Source organism: Halichoerus grypus, chromosome 13, assembly GCF_964656455.1.
Source record: "Halichoerus grypus chromosome 13, mHalGry1.hap1.1, whole genome shotgun sequence".
NCBI classification, from domain to species: Eukaryota; Metazoa; Chordata; class Mammalia; order Carnivora; family Phocidae; genus Halichoerus; species Halichoerus grypus.
The window spans coordinates 59,294,691-59,315,745 of NC_135724.1; the positions used below are offsets into that span (position 1 = coordinate 59,294,691).

At 47.3% G+C, this 21,055-nt stretch overlaps 1 protein-coding gene across 1 annotated transcript in view; it reads right to left on the reverse strand.

Moving 5' to 3' along the window:
• LOC144379886 (transmembrane protein 135-like) overlaps positions 1-21,055 on the reverse strand; it is a 98,326-nt gene that overhangs the window by 618 nt on the left and 76,653 nt on the right. The gene's annotated exons all lie outside the window — the stretch shown is intronic.

The following is a 21,055-nucleotide window of genomic DNA, read 5'->3' on the forward strand; positions in this document are numbered from 1 at the left end:
GCTCTGTTAGTCTTGATCCCCCAATATCCTCCCTCTATACCCATCCAACATGGGTTCCTGCAAATCAGAAGTCTCCAGACTTACCCCAGTGTGGATGGATTTGGGCTCGCCTCTCAGGTGGAGGGCAGTAGTCAGCCTGACCTGACACTGGCGTTCTGTTTTTCGTAAAAGGCCTCTGTGTGCTACTTAATGAACACTACTCAGTGACGTGGTTTCAGTGACTGGGTGTTCTACAGATCTTTTATGTTTGCTTGTGTGAGTATAGAATTCTGTGTTACATACAGTGTTAGTTTTTGTTGAGGAAGAATTAGACAATGATTCAAAAGAATTCTAGAGGGGGGAAAGATGGCGGAGGAGTAGGGGACCCTATTTCAACTGGTCCCCGGAATTGAGCTGGGTATCTACCAGACCACTCTGAGCACCCATGAAACCAGCCTGAGATGTAAGAAGATCTGGATCTCTACAAACAGAATATCGCAGGCAGCTGGTTTTGAGGTAAGAAGCGGAGAGCCGTGATTCTGTGGGCAGATATCAGAGGATAAACAGCAGCAGGAGGGTGCCTGAACATGGGGATCCTACACCGCCGGTGAGTGACAGCCTCGCGCGCTGCAGACGGGGCACAGACTCGCAGACCAATAGTGTCGGGAAAGGACTTTAGGGCAGCCCCTGGGGTGGAAAACCAGACCGGCGGGGTCACGCGCACGTGAACGGCAGCCTCTGAGACGGAAACCCAGTGCGCCGGGGTCGCACCAGTGAGCTGAAACCCCCGGGGTGGAAACCTCAAATGGCGGAGTCATGCGCACGCTAACTGCAGCCCCCGGGTCGGAAAACCAGAGCAGCTGAGTCGCACGTGGGCGAACTGGGAGCGGCTGGCGGTTTTAGAAGCACAAAGGGCAGAGACGGGCCCCGACCTGGAGGCAGGACTGGGAGTGCTGCAGAGGGTCACACAACCCAGGATGCTGCAGTTTAAAGCAGCACGGACAGAAACGGAGACGGTGTGGCCTGGAGAGCTCACTGAAGAACAGACTGCGGTCTCTCTGCTCTTGGAAATGGTCTCTTCTGCTCTGACTCGCGTAAGAGATGTGGAAAGCCGCCAGGGAAAGGCGCCAGAGAGCAAAAGCCCCAAAGACTGATTCCCACTGAGCCCATCCCCCACCACAGGGGCACAGGGCAACTCCGCCCAAACAGGGTTGCCTGAGTAACAGCCCGGCAGGCCCCTCCCACAGAAGACAGGCTGGGAAAACAAAAGGCCACCAACCCTAAGGTACCAAGAAAACAGGTGCATCTTGCTTGGGTTCTGGTCAATAATTTGGACTCTATACATTCTGTCAAACACCCACTAACAGAATGATTCGGAGGAGGAGCCGCCAAAACAGAAAAGACTCAGAGATTATGACTTATGCTGCAGATTTACAAATGGATGCAGATATAACCAAGATGTCGGAGATGGAATTCAGGCTAGCAATTGTGAAGACAATAGCTAGAATGGAGAAATCAATTAAGAGTTTCTAAGGGCAGAAATAAAAGGTGAATTGGCAAAACTAAAAATGCTATCAAGGAGATCCAATCCAATCTAGATAATCTAACAGCTAGGGTAACTGAGACAGAAGAGAGAATAAGCGACCTGGAAGACAATATAATAGATAAAAAGGGAAAAGAGGAGGCCAGGGAAAAACAACTCAGAATCCATGAAAATAGAATCAGAGAAATAAGTGACACCATGAGGCGTTCCAATGTCAGAAAAATTGGAATCCCAGAGGGAGTGGAGAGAGGGAGAGGACTACAAGATGTATTTGAGCAAATCGTAGCTGAGAACTTTCCTAATCTGGGGAATGAAACAAACATTCGAGTCCTAGAGGCAGAGAGGACCCCTCCCAAGATCAAGGAAAACAGGCCAACACCCCGGTATGTAATAGTAAAACTTGCAAATCTTAGAACCAAGGAAACCATCTTAAGGGCAGTTAGGGGGAAGAGATTCCTTACGTACAGAGGGAGGAACATCAGAATAACGTCAGACCTATCCACAGAGACCTGGCAAGCCAGAAAGGCCTGGCAAGACATATTCAGGGTACTAAACGAGAAGAACATGCAGCCAAGAATACTTTATCCGGCAAGGCTTTCATTTAGAATGGATGGAGAGATGCAGAGCTTCCACGACTGGCAGAAACTGAAAGAATCTGTGACCACTAAGCCGGCCCTGCAAGAAATATTAAGGTGGGTTCTATAAAAGGAGAAAGACCCCAAGAGTGATCTACAACAGAAACTTTCAGGGACAATCTATAAAAACAACATCTCACAGGCAACATGACAATTAATTCATATCTTTCAATAATCACTCTCAACGTGAATGGCCTAAACGCTCCCATAAAACAGCACAGGGTTGCAGATTAGATAAAAAGACAGGACCCATCCATATGCTATCTACAAGAGACTCATTTTGAACCTAAAGATACATCCAGACTGAAAGTGAAGGGATGGAGATCTATCTTCCATGCCAGCGGACCTCAAAAGAAAGCTGGGGTAGCAATTCTTATATCAGACAAATTAGATTTTAAACTAAAGTCTGTAATAAGAGACACAGAAGGACACTGTATCATTCTTAAAGGGTCTATCCAACAAGAAGATCTAACAATTGTAAATATCTATGCCCCCAACATGGGAGCAGCCATCTACATAAGCCAACTGTTAACCAAAATAAAGAGTCATATTGATAACAATACGTTAATTGTAAGAGACCTCAATACTCCACTCTCAGCAATGGACAGATCATCTAAGCAGAAAATCAACAAGGAAACAAGAGCTTTGAATGATACATTGGACCAGATGGACCTCATAGATATTTACAGAACATTCCACCCTAAAACAACAGAATACTCATTCTTCTCCAGCGCACATGGGACTTTCTCCAGAATTGACAATATACTGGGTAACAAATCAGGTCTCAACCGATACCAAAAGATTGAGATTATTCCCTGCATATTCTCAGACCACAATGCTCTAAAACTGGAACTCAATCACAAGAAAAAATTTGGCAGAAATTCAAACACTTGGAAGCTAAAGACCACTCTGCTCAAGAATGTTTGGGTCAACCAAGAAATCAAAGAAGAACTTAAACAATTCATGGAAATCAATGAGAACGAAAACACATCGGTCCAAAACCTATGGGATACTGCAAAGGTGGTCCTGAGGGGGAAATACATAGCCATCCAAGCCTCACTCAAGAAAATAGAAAAATCCCGAATTCACCAACTAACTCTACACCTTAAAGAACTAGAGAAAAAGCAACAAACGACGCCTAAGCCACACATTAGAAGAGAAATAACTAAAATTAGAGCAGAAATCAATGAATCAGAAACCAGAAACACAGAAAGAGAAACACATCCAGATCAATGAAACTGTTTGTTCTTTGAAAGAATTAATAAGATTGATAAACCACTGGCCAGACTTATCCAAAAGAAAAGAGAAAGGACCCAAATTAATAAAATTATGAACGAAAGGGGAGAGATCACGACTAACACGAAGGAAATAGAAACAATTATTAGAAATTATTATCAACAACTATATGCCAATAAACTGAGCAGTCTGGATAAAATGGAGGCCTTCCTGGAAACCTATAAGCTGCCAAGACTGAAAGAGGAAGAAATTGACAACCTGAATAGGCCAATAACCAGTAACGAGATTGAAGCAGTGATCAAAAACCTCTCCCAAAACAAGAGTCCAGGGCCTGATGGATTCCCTGGGGAATTCTACCAAACATTCAAAGAAAAAATAATACCTATTCTCCTGAAGCCGTTTCAAAAAATAGAAACAAAAGGAAAACTTCCAAACTCATTCTATGAGGCCAGCATTACCTTAATCCCAAAACCAGGCAAAGACCCCATCAAAAAGGAGAATTTCAGACCGACATCCCTGATGAATATGGATTCCAAATCCTCAACAAAATCCTAGCTAATAGGATCCAACAATACATGAAAAGGATCATCCACCACGACCAAGTGGGATTTATCCCCGTGATGCAAGGGTGGTTCAACATTCGCAAATCAATCAATGTGATAGAACACATTTTTGAGAGGAGGGAGAAGAACCATATGGTCCTCTCAATTGATGCAGATAAAAGCATTTGACAAAATACGACATCCTTTCCTGATTAAAACTCTCCAGAGTATAGGGATAGAGGGAACATTCCTCAAGCTCATAAAATCCACCCATGAAAAACCCACAGCGAATATCATCCTCAATGGGGAAAAGCTGAGAGCCTTTCCCTTAAGATCAGGAACACATCAAGGGTGCCCACTCTCGCCATTATTGTTCAACATAGTACTAGAAGTCCTAGCAACAGCAGACAACAAAAAGAAATAAAACGTATTCAAATTGGCAAAGAAGAAGTCAAACTCTCTCTTTTCGCAGACGACATGATAGTTTATGGGGAAAACCCAAAAGACTCTACCCCCGAATTACTAGAACTCATCCAGCAATTCAGTAATGTGGCAGGATACAAAATCAACGCACAGAAATCAGTTGCTTTCTTATACACTAACAACGCAACTGTAGAAAGAGAAATTAAAGAAACGATTCCATTTACAATAGCACCAAAAACCATAAGATACCTCGGAATAAACCTAACCAAAGAGGTAAAGGATCTATACTCTAGGAACTACAAAACACTCATGAAAGAAATTGAAGAAGACACAAAAAGATGGAAAAATATTCCATGCTCATGGATCGGAAGAATAAACATTGTTAAAATGTCTATGCTACCCAGAGCAATCTATAACTACAATGCCATCCCGATCAAAATTCCAATGACATTTTTCAAGGTGCTGCAACAAACAATCCTAAAATTTGTATGGAATCAGAAAAGACCCCAAATCGCCAAGGAGATGTTGAAAAAGAAAAACAAAGCTGGGGGCATCACGTTGCCCGATTTCAAGCTATAATACAAAGCTGTGATCACCAAGACGGCACGGTATTGGCAAAAACACAGACATACAGACCAATGGAACAGAATAGAGAACCCAGATATGGACCCTCAACTCTATGGTCAAATAATCTTTGACAAAGCAGGGGAAAAAATGCAATGGAAAAAAGACAGTCTCTTCAACAAATGGTGCTGGGAAAATTGGACAGCCACATGCAGAAGAATGAAACTCGACCATTCTCTAACACCATTCACCAAGATAAACTCAAAGTGGATGAAAGACCTCAATGTGAGACAGGAATCCATCAAAAGCCTAGAGGAGAACATAGGCAGTAACCTCATCGACATTGGTATGAGAGACCGGGAAAGGGTCCCATACGTGAAATGAAGTGAGAAACAGGCCGGTGTGGAAGGGAGCTCTAAACTCACCTCTTGTTTCTGATGCTAGTACCCTTGCCCCGGCTGTGCCTGCAGGCCTAAAGCCAAGCACCTAACTCAAGGGAACAACGTTTAGAGAATTCCTGCTTCGGCTAAAATAGCCATGCCTGAGAGTGGACGCATTTTGCTGTGTGAAAGCGTGAGCGCACTGCAACTGAGTCCCAAACCATTTTCTGTGTGAGACTCAGGCCCCGGAAGAAAGCAGAACATGACTCCCCACTTGTTTCATGAAGCTAGCACTGCGGCCCCACTTTTGCATGGAAGTCTAATCGCTAGCGTTCTAACTCGGAGAAACAACACTAGAGAAACCGTAGTTTAGGTACCGTCAACCTCTGCGAGATGAAGCAGTTTAGGGTGAACTCTGGGTGAGAACCTGAGGACAGGTTCCATTTCGTAAAATACACCATTGATTCTTGGCCTTAGTAGCCTGGTAGGCGAATGAGCTGCAGCTGGGATTCTTTACAGGCTTGTTTCTTCCAAGTCAGTGTCGAGCACGGAGCATTCCTGCACACATGGAGCAGTAGTGTTAGCTTCAGGTAGCAAGAGCTGAGTCCAGAGGTGCCTTCTGCCCGGACCTGTTTCTCCCTCGGTTTCACGTATGGAACCCGTTCCCCAGGCTCTCACCCACGGTACCCTGTATACTGCTTCCTCCGCCTGGAGGTCGACAGTAACTAAAGCACGATTTCTCTACAGTGTTGTTTCTTCGAGTTAGAATGCTAGTGATGAGACTTCCATGCAAAAGCGGGGCCGCAGTGCTAGCTTGATGAAACACATGGGGAGTCGTGTGCTGCCTTCTGCTGGGGCCTGAGTCTCACTCGCAAAAAGCTTTGGACTCCCTTGCAGAGCTCTCACGCACGCACACAACAAAATGCTTCCACCCTCAGGGGCGGCCGTGTTAGCTGAAGCACGGATTCTCTACCAAGTTTTTCCTTTGAGTTAGGTGGCTGACTTTAAGCCTGCACGCACAGCCGGAGAAACGGTACTAGCCCCATAACCACGATGTGAGTTGAGAGCTGCCTTCTGTACCGGCCTGTCTCTCCCCCGATTTTACGAAATGGAACCCGTCCCCAGGCTCTCACCCACAGTACACCCTGACCTGCTTCCTCCCACAGAGGAGTCGAGGATGGCTAAAGCACGGTTTCTCTAGTGTTGTTTATCCGAACTACAACGCTAGCGATTAGACTTCCATGCAAAACTGGGGCCACAGTGCTAGTTTCATGAGACAAGTGGGGAGTCGTGTTCTGTCTTCTGCCAGGGCCTGAGTCTCACACGGAAAATGGTTTTGGACTCACTTGCAGTGCGCTCACGCATGCACACAGCAAAATGTGTCCGCCCTCAGGCCTGGCGATTTTAGCCAAAGCAGGAATTCTCTCCAGAGTGGTTCCTTTGAGTTAGGTGGTTGGCTTTAGGCCTGCAGGCACCCCCGGGGCAACGGCACTAGCCTCATAAACAAGAGGTGAATTGAGAGCTGCCTTCCGCACCGGCCTGTTTCTCACTCCATTTCACGTATGGGACCCTTTCCCCGGTCTCTCATACACGAGCACTGTCAGATTCCTCTGGCTTCAGGAACGGCACTGTTAACTAAAGCGCACTCACTCTATAGCATTGATTCTTTTTCTTTTTTATTATTGTTATGTTAATCCCCATACATTACATCATTAGTTTTAGATACAGTGTTCCATGATTCATTGTTTGTGCATAACACCCAGTGCTCCATGCAGAACGTGCCCTCCCCAATACCCATCACGAGGCTAACCCATCCTCCCACCCCCCTTCCCTCTAGAACCCTCAGTTTGTTTTTCAGAGTCCATCGTCTCTCATGGTTCTTCTCCCCCTCCGATTCCCCCCCTTCATTCTTCCCCTCCTCTTACATTCTTCTTCTTCTTTTTTTCTTTCTGAACATATATTGCATTATTTGTTTCAGAGGTACAGATCTGAGATTCAACAGTCTTGCACAGTTCACAGCGCTCACCAGAGCACATACCCTCACCAGTGACCATCACCCAGTCACCCCATCCCTCCCACCCCACCCCCCACTCCAGCAACCCTCAGTTTGTTTCCTGAGATTAAGAATTCCTCCTATCAGTGAGGTCATATGATACATGTCTTTCTCTCTTTGACTTATTTCGCTCAGCATAATACCCTCCAGTTCCATCCATGTCATTGCAAATGGCAAGATCTCATTCCTTTTGATGGCTGCATAATATTCCATTGTATATATATACCAAGTCTTCTTTATCCATTCATCTGTTGATGGACATCTTGGCTCTTTCCACAGTTTGGCTCTTGTGGACATTGCTATAGCATTGATTCTTGGTGTTATTAGCCTGGTTACTAGGCATCCAAGCACACAGGGTACAGCAGTGCTAATCTCCTCAAACAAGAGGTGAGTCCACAGCAGCCTTCCTCACAGGCCTGCTTCTCACTCCGACTTACGTTTAGGTTCCATTTCTCATGCTCTCACAAAAACACACAATAGATGAAGTTCACGCTCAGGAAGGGCGATCTTTGCTGAGGCACGGGTTCTCTGCACCTTTGTTCCTTTGCGTTGGGTGGATGGCACTTAGGACTGCACGCACAGAGGGGAGAGCCGATCTCGTTTCCCGAAACAAGAGTTGAGTCGAGAGGTGCCTTCTGCCCATGCTTATTTCTCCCTGGGAATTCTGCTGGGACTCATTCCCCAGGTTTGCCGTCAAGCAGAGTGGACAATGCTGCCACCCTGTGGAGAGGCGAAAGAGCTGAAGCTGGGCTTCTTGACCGGCTTCTTTGTGCCAAATCAGTGTGGAGCACTTAGCATTCCTATGCACACATGGAGCAGTAGTGTTAGCTTCAGGTAACAGGAGCTGAGTCGAGAGGTGCCTTCTGGCCCGGACTTCTGCTCCCCCGATTTTACGAAACGGAACCCGTCCCCAGGCTCTCACCCACAGTACACCCTAACCTGCTTCCTCCCACACAGAGGTCGACGGTCGCTATAGCACGGTTTCTCTAGTGTTGTTCCTCCGAGTTAGAACGCCAGCGATTAGACTTCCATGCCAAAGTGGGGCCGCAGTGCTTACTTCATGAAACAAGTGGGGAGTCTTGTTCTGCCTTCTGCCGGGGCCCGAGTCTCACACGGAAAATGGTTTGGGACTCCCTTGCAGTTCTCTCACGCATGCACACAGCAAAATGCTTCCAGCCTCAGGCATGCCTATTTTCGCTGAAGCAGGAATTCTCTACAGAGTTGTTCCTTCCACTTAGGTGCTTGGCTTTAGGCCTGCAGGCACACACGGGGCAACGATACTAGCTTCAGAAACAAGAGGTGAGTTGACAGCTGTCTTCTGTACCGGCCTGTTTCTCCCTCGATTTTACCTATGGAACCCGTCCCCAGGCTCTCACCCACAGTGCAGCATAAACTGCTTCCTCCCCCAGAGAGGTCGACGGTAGCTAAAGCACGGTTTCTTTTTTTTTTTTTAAAGGTTTAATTTATTTATCTGACAGAGAGAGACACAGCGAGAGAGGGAACACAAGCAGGGGAAGTGGGAGAGGGAGAAGCAGGCCTCCCGCTGAACAGGGAATCCGATGCGGGGCTCGATCCCAGGACCCTGGGATCATGACCTGACCTGAAGGCAGACGCTTAACCATCTGAGCCACCCAGGCGCCCCTAAAGCACAGTTTCTGTACACTGTTGTTTCTTTGAGTTGGAACGCAAGCGATTAGACTTCCATGCAAAAGTGGGGCCGCAGTGCTAGCTTGCTGAAACAAGTGGGGAGTCGTGTGCTGCCTTCTGCAGCGGCCTGAGGCTCCCTCGGAATTGGGTTTGGGACTCCCTTGCAGGGCTCTCACGCACGCACACTACAAAATGCTTCCACCCTCAGGAGCGGCTGTTTTAGCCGAAGCACGGCTTCTCTACCGAGTTTTTCCTTCGAGTTAGGTGGCTGACGTTAAGCCTGAACGCACACCCGGGGCAACGGTACCAGCCCCATAACCATGATGTGAGTTGAGAGCTGCCTTGTGTACCGGCCTGTCTCTCCCCCGATTTTACGAAATGGAACCTGTCCCCAGGCTCTCACCCACAGTACACCCTAAACTGCTTCCTCGCCCAGAGAGGTCGACGGTACCTAAAGCACGGTTTCTCTACACTGTTGTTTCTTCGAGTTAGAACGCCAGCTCTTAGACTTCCATGCAAAAGTGGGGCGGCAGTGCTAGCTTCATGAAACATGTGGGGAGTCGTGTTCTGCCTTCTGCCGGGGCCTGAGTCTCACACGGAAAATGGTTTGGGACTCAGTTGCAGTGCCCTCACGCAGGCACACAGCAAAATGCGTCCACCCTCCGGCATGGCTATTTTCGCCGAGGCAGGAATTCTCTACAGAGTTGTTCCTTTGAGTTAGGTGTTTGGTTTAGGCCTGCAGGCACACCCGGGGCAAGGGTACTAGCCTCATAAACAAGAGGCGAGTTGAGAGCTGCCTTCCGCACTGGCCTGTTTCTCACTCCATTTCACGTATGGGACCCTTTCCCTGCTCTCTCATACACGAGCACTGTAGAATTCCTCCGGCTTCAGGAACGGCAACGTGAGCTAAAGCGCAGTAACTCTACAGCCTTGATTATTGGTGTTAGTAGCCTGGGAGGCGAATGAGCTGCAGCTGGGGTTCTTTACAGGCTTGTTTCTTCCAAGTCAGTGTCGAGCACGGAGCATTCCTGCACACATGGAGCAGTAGTGTTAGCTTCAGGTAGCAAGAGCTGAGTCCAGAGGTGCCTTCTGCCCAGACCTATTTCTCTCTTGGTTTCACGTATGGAACCCGTTCCCCAGGCTCTCAGCCACGGTACTCCGTGTAATGCTTCCTCCGTCTAGAGGTCGACGGTAACTAAAGCACGATTTCTCTACACTGTTGTTTCTTCGAGTTAGAATGCTAGTGATGAGACTTCCATGCAAAAGCGGGGCCGCAGTGCTAGCTTGATGAAACACATGGGGAGTCGTGTGCTGCCTTCTGCTGGGGCCTGAGGCTCACTCGCAAAACGCTTTGGACTCCCTTGCAGTGCTCTCACGCATGCACACAACAAAATGCTTCCACCCTCAGGGGCGGCCGTGTTAGCTGAAGCATGGATTCTCCAGCGAGTTTTTCCTTCGAGTTAGGTGGCTGACTTTAAGCCTGCACGCACAGCCGGACAAACGGTACTAGCCCCATAACCATGATGTGAGTTGAGAGCTGCCTTGTGTACCGGCCTGTCTCTCCTCGATTTTACGAAATGGAACCCGTCCCCAGGCCCTCACCCACAGTACACCCTGACCTGCTTCCTCCCACAGAGGAGTCGAGGATGGCTAAAGCACGGTTTCTCTAGTGTTGTTTATCCGAACTACAACGCTAGCGATTAGACTTCCATGCAAAACTGGGGCCGCAGTGCTAGTTTCATGAGACAAGTGGGAAGTCGTGTTCTGTCCTCTGCCGGGGCCTGAGTCTCACACGGAAAATGGTTTTGGACTCACTTGCAGTGCGCTCACGCATGCACACAGCAAAATGTGTCCGCCCTCAAGCCTGGTGATTTTAGTCAAAGCAGGAATTCTCTCCAGAGTGGTTCCTTTGAGTTAGGTGGTTGGTTTTAGGCCTGCAGGCACCCCTGGGGCAACGGCACTAGCCTCATAAACAAGAGGTGAATTGAGAGCTGCCTTCCGCACCGGCCTGTTTCTCACTCCATTTCACGTATGGGACCCTTTCCCCGGTCTCTCATACATGAGCACTGTCAGATTCCTCTGGCTTCAGGAACGGCACTGTTAACTAAAGCACACTCACTCTATAGCATTGATTCTTTTTCTTTTTTATTATTGTTATGTTAATCCCCATACATTACATCATTAGTTTTAGATACAGTGTTCCATGATTCATTGTTTGTGCATAACACCCAGAGTTCCATGCAGAACGTGCCCTCCCCAATACCCATCACGAGGCTAACCCATCCTCCCCCCCCTTCCCTCTAGAACCCTCAGTTTGTTTTTCAGAGTCCATCGTCTCTCATGGTTCTTCTCCCCCTCCGATTTCCCCCCCTTCATTCTTCCCCTCCTCTTACATTCTTCTTCTTCTTTTTTTCTTTCTGAACATATATTGCATTATTTGTTTCAGAGGTACAGATCTGAGATTCAACAGTCTTGCACAGTTCACAGCGCTCACCAGAGCACATACCCTCCCCAGTGACCATCACCCAGTCACCCCATCCCTCCCACCACAGCCCCCACTCCAGCAACCCTCAGTTTGTTTCCTGAGATTAAGAATTCCTCCTATCAGTGAGGTCATATGATACATGTCTTTCTCTGTTTGACTTATTTCGCTCTGCATAAGACCCTCCAGTTCCATCCATGTCGTTGCAAATGGCAAGATCTCATTCCTTTTGATGGCTGCATAATATTCCATTGTATATATATACCAAGTCTTTTTTTTTTTCTCAAAGATTTTATTTATTTATTTGTGAGAGAGAGAATGAGAGACAGAGAGCATGAGAGGGAGGAGGGTCAGAGGGAGAAGCAGACTCCCTGCCGAGCAGGGAGCCCGATGCGGGACTCGATCCCGGGACTCCAGGATCATGACCTGAGCCGAAGGTAGTCGCTTAACCAACTGAGCCACCCAGGCGTCCCTATACCAAGTCTTCTTTATCCATTCATGTGTTGATGGACATCTTGGCTCTTTCCACAGTTTGACTCTTGTGGACATTGCTATAGCATTGATTCTTGGTGTTATTAGCCTGGTAACTAGGCATCCAGGCACACAGGGTACAGCAGTGCTAATCTCCTCAAACAAGAGGTGAGTCCACAGCAGCCTTCCTCACAGGCCTGCTTCTCACTCCGACTTACGTTTAGGTTCCATTTCTCATGCTCTCACAAAAACACACAATAGATGAAGTTCACGCTCAGGAAGGGCGATCTTTGCTGAGGCACGGGTCCTCTGCACTTTTGTTCCTTTGCGTTGGGTGGATGGCACTTAGGACTGCACGCACAGAGGGGAGAGCCGATCTCGTTTCCCGAAACAAGAGTTGAGTCGAGAGGTGCCTTCTGCCCATGCTTATTTCTCCCTGGGAATTCTGCTGGGACTCATTCCCCAGGTTTGCCGTCAAGCAGAGTGGACAATGCTGCCACCCTGTGGAGAGGCGAAAGAGCTGAAGCTGGGCTTCTTGACCGGCTTCTTTGTGCCAAATCAGTGTGGAGCACTTAGCATTCCTATGCACACATGGAGCAGTAGTGTTAGCTTCAGGTAACAGGAGCTGAGTCGAGAGGTGCCTTCTGGCCCGGACTTCTGCTCCCCCGATTTTACGAAACGGAACCCGTCCCCAGGCTCTCACCCACAGTACACCCTAACCTGCTTCCTCCCACACAGAGGTCGACGGTCGCTAAAGCACGGTTTCTCTAGTGTTGTTTCTCCGAGTTAGAACGCCAGCGATTAGACTTCCATGCCAAAGTGGGGCCGCAGTGCTAACCTCAGGAAACAAGTGGGGAGTCGTGTTCTGCCTTCTGCCGGGGCCCGAGTCCCACACGGAAATAGGTTCTGGACTCACTTGCAGTGGGCTCACGCATGCACACAGCAAAATGCGTCCACCCTCCGGCATGGCTACTTTAGCCGAAGCAGGAATTCTCTACAGAGTTGTTCCTTTGAGTTAGGTGGTTGGCTTTAGGCCTGCAGGCACACCCGGGGCAAGTGTACCGGCCTCATAAACAAGAGGTGAGTTGAGAGCTGCCTTCCGCTCCGGCCTGTTTCTCACTCCATTTCACGTATGGGACCCTTTCCCGGGCTCTCTTACACGAGAACTGTCAAATTCCCCTGGCTTCAGGAACGGCAATGTTAACTCAAGCGCAGTCACTCTATAGCATTGATTCTTGGTGTTAGTAGCCTGGTAACTAGGCATCCAGGCACACAGGGTACAGTAGTGCTAATCTCCTCAAACAAGAGGTGAGTCCACAGCAGCCTTCCTTACAGGCCTGCTTCTCACTCCGAGTTACGTTTAGGTTCCATTTCTCATGCGTTCACAAAAACACACAATAGATGAAGTGCATGCTCAGGAAGGGCGATCTTTGCTGAGGCACGGGTCCTCTGCACTTTTGTTCCTTTGCGTTGGGTGGATGGCACTTAGGACTCTACGCACACACGGGAGAGCCGATGTAGTTCCCGAAACAAGAGTTGAGTCGATAGCTGCCTCCTGCCCATGCTTCTTTCTCCCTCGGAATTCTGCTGGGACTCATTCCCCAGGTTTGCACTCAAGCAGAGTTGAAAATGCTGCCACCCTGTGGAGAGGCGCATGAGCTGAAGCTGGGATTCTTGACCGGCTTCTTTCTGCCAAATCAGTGTGGAGCACTTGGCATTCCTATGCACACATGGAGCGGTAGTGTTAGCTTCAGGTAACAAGAGCTGAGTCGAGAGGTGCCTTCTGGCCCGGACTTCTTCTCCCTCGGTCTCACGTAAGGAACCCGTTCCCCAGGCTCTCACCCACGGTAGCCTGGAAACTGCTTCCTCCCTCAGAGACGTGGATGGTAGCTAAAGCACGATTTCTCTACCGTGTTGTTTCTTCGAGTTAGAACGCTAGCGATTAGACTTCAATGCGAAAGTGGGGCCGCAGTGCTAGCTTGATGAAACACATGGCGAGTCGTGTTCTGCCTTCTGCTGGGGCCTGAGTCTCACTCGCAAAAAGCTTTGGACTCCCTCGCAGGGCTCTCACGCACGCACACAACAAAATGCTTCCCCACCCTCTGGAGTGGCTGTTTTAGCTGAAGCATGGATTCTCTACCAAGTTTTTCCTTCGAGTTAGGTGGTTGTCTTTAAGCCTGCACGCACACCCGGGGTAACGGTACTAGCCCCATAGCCATGGTATGAGTGGAGGGCTGCCTTGTGTACCGGCCTGTCTCTCCCCCGATTTTCCGAAATGGAACCCGTCCCCAGGCTCTCACCCACAGTACACCCTATACTGCTTCCTCCCACAGATGTCGACGGTAGCTAAAGCACGGTTTCTCTACAGTGTTGTTTCTCCGAGTTACAACGCTAGCGATTAGACTTCCATGCAAAAGTGGGGCCGCAGTGCTAACTTCATGAAACAAGTGGGGAGGCGTGTCCTCCCTTCTCCCGGGGCCTGAGTCTCACACGGAAAATGGTTTGGGACTCCATTGCACTTCTCTCACGCAGGCACACAGCAAAATGCTTCCAGCCTCAGGAATGCCTATGTTCGCGGAAGCAGGAATTCTCTACAGAGTTGTTCCTTCGACTTAGGTGCTTGGCTTTAGGCCTGCAGGCACACCCGGGGCAACTGCACTAGCCTCGTAAACAAGAGGTGAGTTGACAGCTGCCTTCTGCACTGGCCTGTCTCTCCCTCGATTTTACCTATGGAACCTGTCCCCAGGCTGTCACCCACAGTGCAGCGTAAACTGCTTTCTCACACAGAGAGGTTGACGGTAGCTAAAGCACGCTTTCTCTACACTGTTGTTTCTTCGAGTTTGAACGCTAGCGATTAGACTTCCAGGCAAAAGTGGGGCCGCAGTGCTAGCTTGATGAAACACATGGCGAGTCGTGTTCTGCCTTCTGCTGGGGCCTGAGTCTCACTCGCAAAAAGCTTTGGACTCCCTTGCAGGGCTCTCATGCACGCACACAACAAAATGCTTCCACCCTCTGGAGTGGCTGTTTTAGCTGAAGCATGGATTCTCTACCAAGTTTTTCCTTTGAGTTAGGTGGTTGTCTTTAAGCCTGCACGCACACCCGGGGCAACGGTACTAGCCCCATAACCATGGTGTGAGCGGAGAGCTGCCTTGTGTACCGGCCTGTCCCTCCCCCGATTTTCCGAAATGGAACCCGTCCTCAGGCTCTCACCCACAGTACACCCTAAACTGCTTCCTCCCACACAGAGGTCGACGGTACCTAAAGCACGGTTTCTCTAGTGTTGTTTCTCCGAGTTAGAATGCTAGCGATTAGACTTCCATGCAAAAGTGGGGCCGCAGTGCTAGCTTCATGAAACAAGTGGGGAGGCGTGTTCTGCTTTCTTCTGGGGCCTGAGTCTCACACAGAAAATGGTTTGGGACTCAGCTGCAGGGCGCTCACCCTTGCACACAGCAAAATGCGTCCACCCTCAGGCATGGCTCTTTTAGCCGAAGCAGGAATTCTCTAAAGAGTTGTTCCCTTGAGTTAGGTGGTTGGCTTTAGGCCTGCAGGCACCCCCGGGGCAAGGGTACTAGCATCAGAAACAAGAGGTGAGTTTAGAGCTCCCTTCCACACCGGCCTGTTTCTCACTCCATTTCACGTATGGGACCCTTTCCCGGTCTCTCCTACAGGAGCACTGTAAAATTCCTCCGTCTTCAGGAACGGCAATGTTACATAAAGGGCAGTAACTATACACCATTGCTTCGTGGCCTTAGTAGCCTGGTAGGCGAATGAGCTGCAGCTGGGATTCTTTACAGGCTTGTTCCTTCCAAGGCAGTGTTGAGCACGGAGCATTCCAAGCACACATGGAGCAGTAGTGTTAGCTTCAGGTAGCAAGATCTGAGTCCAGAGGTGCCTTCTGCCCGGAACGGTTTCTCCCTCGGTTTCACGCATGGAAACCGTTGCCCAGGCTCTCACCCACGGTACCCTTATACTGCTTCCTCCACCTGGAGGTCGACAGTAACTAAAGCACGATTTCTCTACACTGTTGTTTCTTTGAGTTAGAACGCTAGTGATGAGACTTCCATGCAAAAGTGGGGCCGCAGTGCTAGCTTGATGAAACACAGGGGGAGTCGTGTTCTGCCTTCTGCTGGGGCCTGAGTCTCACTCGCAAAAAGCTTTGGACTCCCTTGCAGGGCTCTCATGCACGCACACAACAAAATGCTTCCACCCTCAGGAGCGGCTGTTTTAGCTGAAGCATGGATTCTCCACCGAGTTTTTCCTTCAAGTTAGGCGGTTTTCATGAAGCCTGCACACACACCCGGGGCAACGGTACTAGCCCCATAACCATGGTGTGAGTTGAGAGCTGCCTTCTCTCCGGCCTGTCTCTCCCTCGATTACGAAACGGAACCCGTCCCCAGGCTCTCACCCACAGTACACCCTAAACTGCTTCCTCCCACACAGAGGTCGTCGGTAGCTAAAGCACGGTTTCTCTTCAGTGCTGTTTCTCCGAGTTAGAACGCTTGCTATTAATGTCCACAATAGCCAAGCTGTGGAAAGAGCCAAGATGTCCATCAACAGATGAATGGATAAAGAAGAGGGGGTATATATATATGTATATACAATGGAATATTATGCAGCCATCAAAAGGAATGAGATCTTGCCATCTGCAACGACGTGGATGGAACTGGAGGGTATTATGCTGAGGGAAATAAGTCAAACAGAGAAAGACATGTATCATATGACCTCACTGATATGAGGAATTCTTAATCTCAGGAAACAAACTGAGGGTTGCTGGAGTGGGGGGGTGGGGTGGGAGGGATGGGGTGACTGGGTGATGGACACTGGGGAGGGTATGTGTTCTGGTAAGCGCTGTGAATTGTGCAAGACTGTTGAATCTCAGATCTGTACCTCAGAAACAAATAATGCAATATATGTTAAGAAAGAAAAAAAGAAGAAGAAGAATGTAGCAGGAGGGGAAGAATGAAGGGGGAGAAATCGGAGGGGGAGAAGAACCATGAGAGACGATGGACTCTGAAAAACAAACTGAGGGTTCTAGAGGGGAGGGGGGTGGGAGGATGGGTTAGCCTGGTGATGGGTATTGAGGAGGGCACGTTCTGCATGGAGCACGGGGTGTTATGCACAAACAATGAATCATGGAACACTATATCTAAAACTAATGATGTAATGTATGGGGATTAACATAACAATAAAAAAATTTAATTAAAAAAAAAAGAACGCTTGCTATTAGACTTCCATGCAAATGTGGGGCCGCAGTGCTAGCCTCAGGAAACAAGTGGGGTGTCGTGTTCTGCTTTCTGCCGGGGCCCGAGTCCCACACGGAAAATGGTTCTGGACTCACTTGCAGTGCGCTCACGCATGCACACAGCAAAATGCGTCCACCCTCCGGCATGGCTACTTTAGCCGAAGCAGGAATTCTCTACAGAGTTGTTCCTTTGAGTTAGGTGGTTGGCTTTAGGCCTGCAGGCACCCCCGGGGCAGGGGTACCAGCCTCATAAACAAGAGGTGAGTTGAGAGCTGCCTTCTGCTCTGGCCTGTTTCTCACTCCATTTCACGTATGGGACCCTTTCCCCGGGCTCTCATACACGAGCACTGTCAAATTCCCCTGGCTTCAGGAACGGCAATGTTAACTAAAGCGCAGTAACCCTATAGCATTGATTCTTGGTGTTAGTAGCCTGGTAACTAGGCATCCAGGCACACAGGGTACAGCAGTGCTAATCTCCTCAAACAAGAGGTGAGTCCACAGCAGCCTTCCTTCCAGGCCTGCTTCTCACTCCGAGTTACGTTTAGGTTCCATTTCTCATGCTTTCACAAAAACACACAATAGATGAAGTGCACGCTCAGGAAGGGCGATCTTTGCTGAGGCACGGGTCCTCTGCACTTTTGTTCCTTTGCGTTGGGTGGATGGCACTTAGGACTCCACGCACACACGGGAGAGCCGATGTAGTTCCCGAAACAAGAGTTGAGTCGATAGCTGCCTCCTGCCCATGCTTCTTTCTCCCTCGGAATTCTGCTGGGACTCATTCCCCAGGTTTGCACTCAAGCAGAGTTGAAAATGCTGCCACCCTGTGGAGAGGTCCGTCAGATATAAATTTTACTGTCGCAGAATCAAAACATAATTCCAAATAAATAAATAACCCCAGTTTATATCAAAGTATTTTCAAAATTAAGCCTTAAAGACCTCAATTTTAAAACAATTACCTTAAAATAAGAGTAAAATTTTTCAGTGACTATACTTCATCTTTGATTTTCAAAAACTTGAAAGGCTCACAAGCACTGGCCAAGCTTGTCTATGCACCAAACTTCCATTTCTTGACATTTTGTTAACATTGTTAACATAGGATTTAAAATTCCTAAACCATAACTGAATTTTAGGAACAAAAGCACTGAAATTCCAAAAAAAAAAAAAAAATCTTTTCAGAAATTTTAACAGAGAACTCTTCTTAATCATTACTATAAATAGGAATTCTTTTGACAGAAAAATAATTTTATTTTTAGACCTTTAATATCAATTTTTTAAATGATCAGGTTAAAAGAATTCTCCAGGAAAAAAATATAATTATACCTAGGTTTTTATTTCTATGCTCAACAGTGTCAGGCTAAAACATCTCTAAGAAATGGTAGCTTTAAAGTATACTAAACAAAACTCGAAAAAGCAAATCCACTACTAGGCATACTTGCTGCCAACATTTTTCCATATTACCTGCAACTATCTATAGGGCAAAAGGGAACAGAGAGGATGACTACTGTTGGTCAATTTCATTTCAGTATTTAGGGTAATGAAGTTTAAATGTCACTTCATACTGAGAGGCTGAAAAATTCCAATTAGCACAAAAGCTAATGTTATATAAAAGAACAGTAGTTCACATGATTCAACCAATACATTGTAATACCAGTCTCCCATCATCCTCCTCTCTCACCACCAGTGGGATGGAAAAATGTCTACATTCCTGCTAAGTTCCAAAGGTCAGGTTTGTATCTTCCAGAGAGCAGCCTTCTTTTTTAGAAAAAAACTGAATTACTATGAAGAAACATTCATTAATTTACCTGAAACTATTTAACACCTGGTTAAAACATGAAAATTAAATTGTCTGACCAATCAGCATAAATTACCATGCATTTGCTTAACTGAAACTGCCCAGTATATGTTTAATGCATGAAGTGTTCACACTTTATCTTGCCATTAATAATCTTAACAATATTAATCTAAAGATTCAAGGATCACACTCCTGTTCAATCTTTCCTTGCTATTTTCAAGAGATCCATTCATCCTTCCATCCATTCACCCTTTCACGTATTCAGAAAACATTCACTGAAGGCCTCTCATGTGCCAACCACTACACTAGATGCTGGGGACAGAGTGGTGAAGAGGACACAAAGTTTTTGCCTTCATGGAGCTTCACGCTCATTAGAGAAAGAGCAAATAAGTAAGTACATAAAATAATTACAGATTACAGTTAAGTGTTGTGCAGGAAATAAGACTCTAGGAGGCAAATAAGAGGCAGCCGATATTAAATTAGGTGGTAAGGGAAAGTGAAAGAGGATGTGACATTTAAACAGAAAAGAGAAGGAGCTAGCATGAGAAAAACATTTCAGATAGCTTGGGCAGAAAGCACAAAGACAAAACAGAGATTGGCACTTACGAGGAACCAACAAAAAGTATGAATGGAGCATAGTGAGCTGCAGGGAAGGCTAATTCATACGAATATTTACTCAGGGATGTGATTTAACATGTGGTATAACTGAGCTGTTAGGATAATGAGGTGCACTGTCAAAGTATTTTACTATATTTGTAGCGTAAATTCCTCACCTACAGGTCTCCAAATAATTTTACATTCATGGACAATATTCCAATTTATACATAAATTGCCAAGTTTATAGGACTGGTACACATTTTGATACAATGACTAGATGTTTTCCTTCCTCAGTAATTCTCCTTTTCTCATATAATTTTTTTTAAAATATCACTTGCCCTCTTTCCAAACTTTCTCAAATACCTCCGATTTAATCAGAATAGTTCTCTTAGTTCCCCTCCTGAAGTCTCCCCTTAAATCAGAATTACATCCATTTGGAGGGCATAACTCCTGCCTGGGAGCTGGCAGATCTTGAGGGCTGCCAGCAACATTGCTGCCCGCCCCCCCGCCATTGTACAAGTGGGGCAGGAAATCAGATTTGGAAGGAGTGTTTCAGAAACCACTGCACAAATGAAAAAATACTGCTTTAACCTCTGCTCATATCTTCAGGGACTCTAAGGTAAGTGTTAGCTTGGGTATATGCCACCATCAATATTAGACCACAGGCATTCACATTCAGAAGCAAAATGTGATACAGTCCCTCTTCCTCAGAGTGACTGCTGGGAGGCTGTCTTTTGGGGGTGCTGTACAACTTCCCATCACCAACTGAGTGGGGATCAGATATTATAAAGGAAGAACATAAACTTTTTAAAGCATCAGGATTGTGACAGACAAAACTAGAGAATTTGTGGCAGGTGGTGCCACCTGCACCAGACTAACTGCATGAAAATGACTTCCTCCCCAGAGGTGGTGGTGATGGAGGATGGAAGGACGGCAGGCACAGAACGGGGGACGGGTGTGAGCAGAGACATTCTAGTACACAAATATACTAGGGAGGGAGGAATTTCTGCCAGTGGGCACAGCTAACTTCCTTCATGTAGAGTAACTGTTGAACATGCTCCAGTAACCTCCATGCCTTCAAAAATGTAACAGCTTTACAAGTCCAACACCAAATGCCACTGTATCAGATTGCGCACAGGGTATGTGTATGACTGCTGATCCACTAGTAGACAGCATACCCCAGGGACCTTGTTCTAGCACGCATTCTAATGAGAACACATTACAACATATAAATTTTAATAACTTTATTTTTCTGTCTTTTTTGCTGTTGTTGCTTCACCTTCTCTTCTACTTTAAAAGTTTTACACTGATTTTTTTATACAATTTTATTTATTTGAGACAGAAAGAGAGAACATGAGCAGGGGAGGGGGCAGAGGGAGAGGAAGGGCAAGAAGCAGACTCCCCCTGAGCAGGGAGCCCGAAACGGGGCTTGATCCCAGGACCCTGGGATCATGACCTGAGCTGAAGGC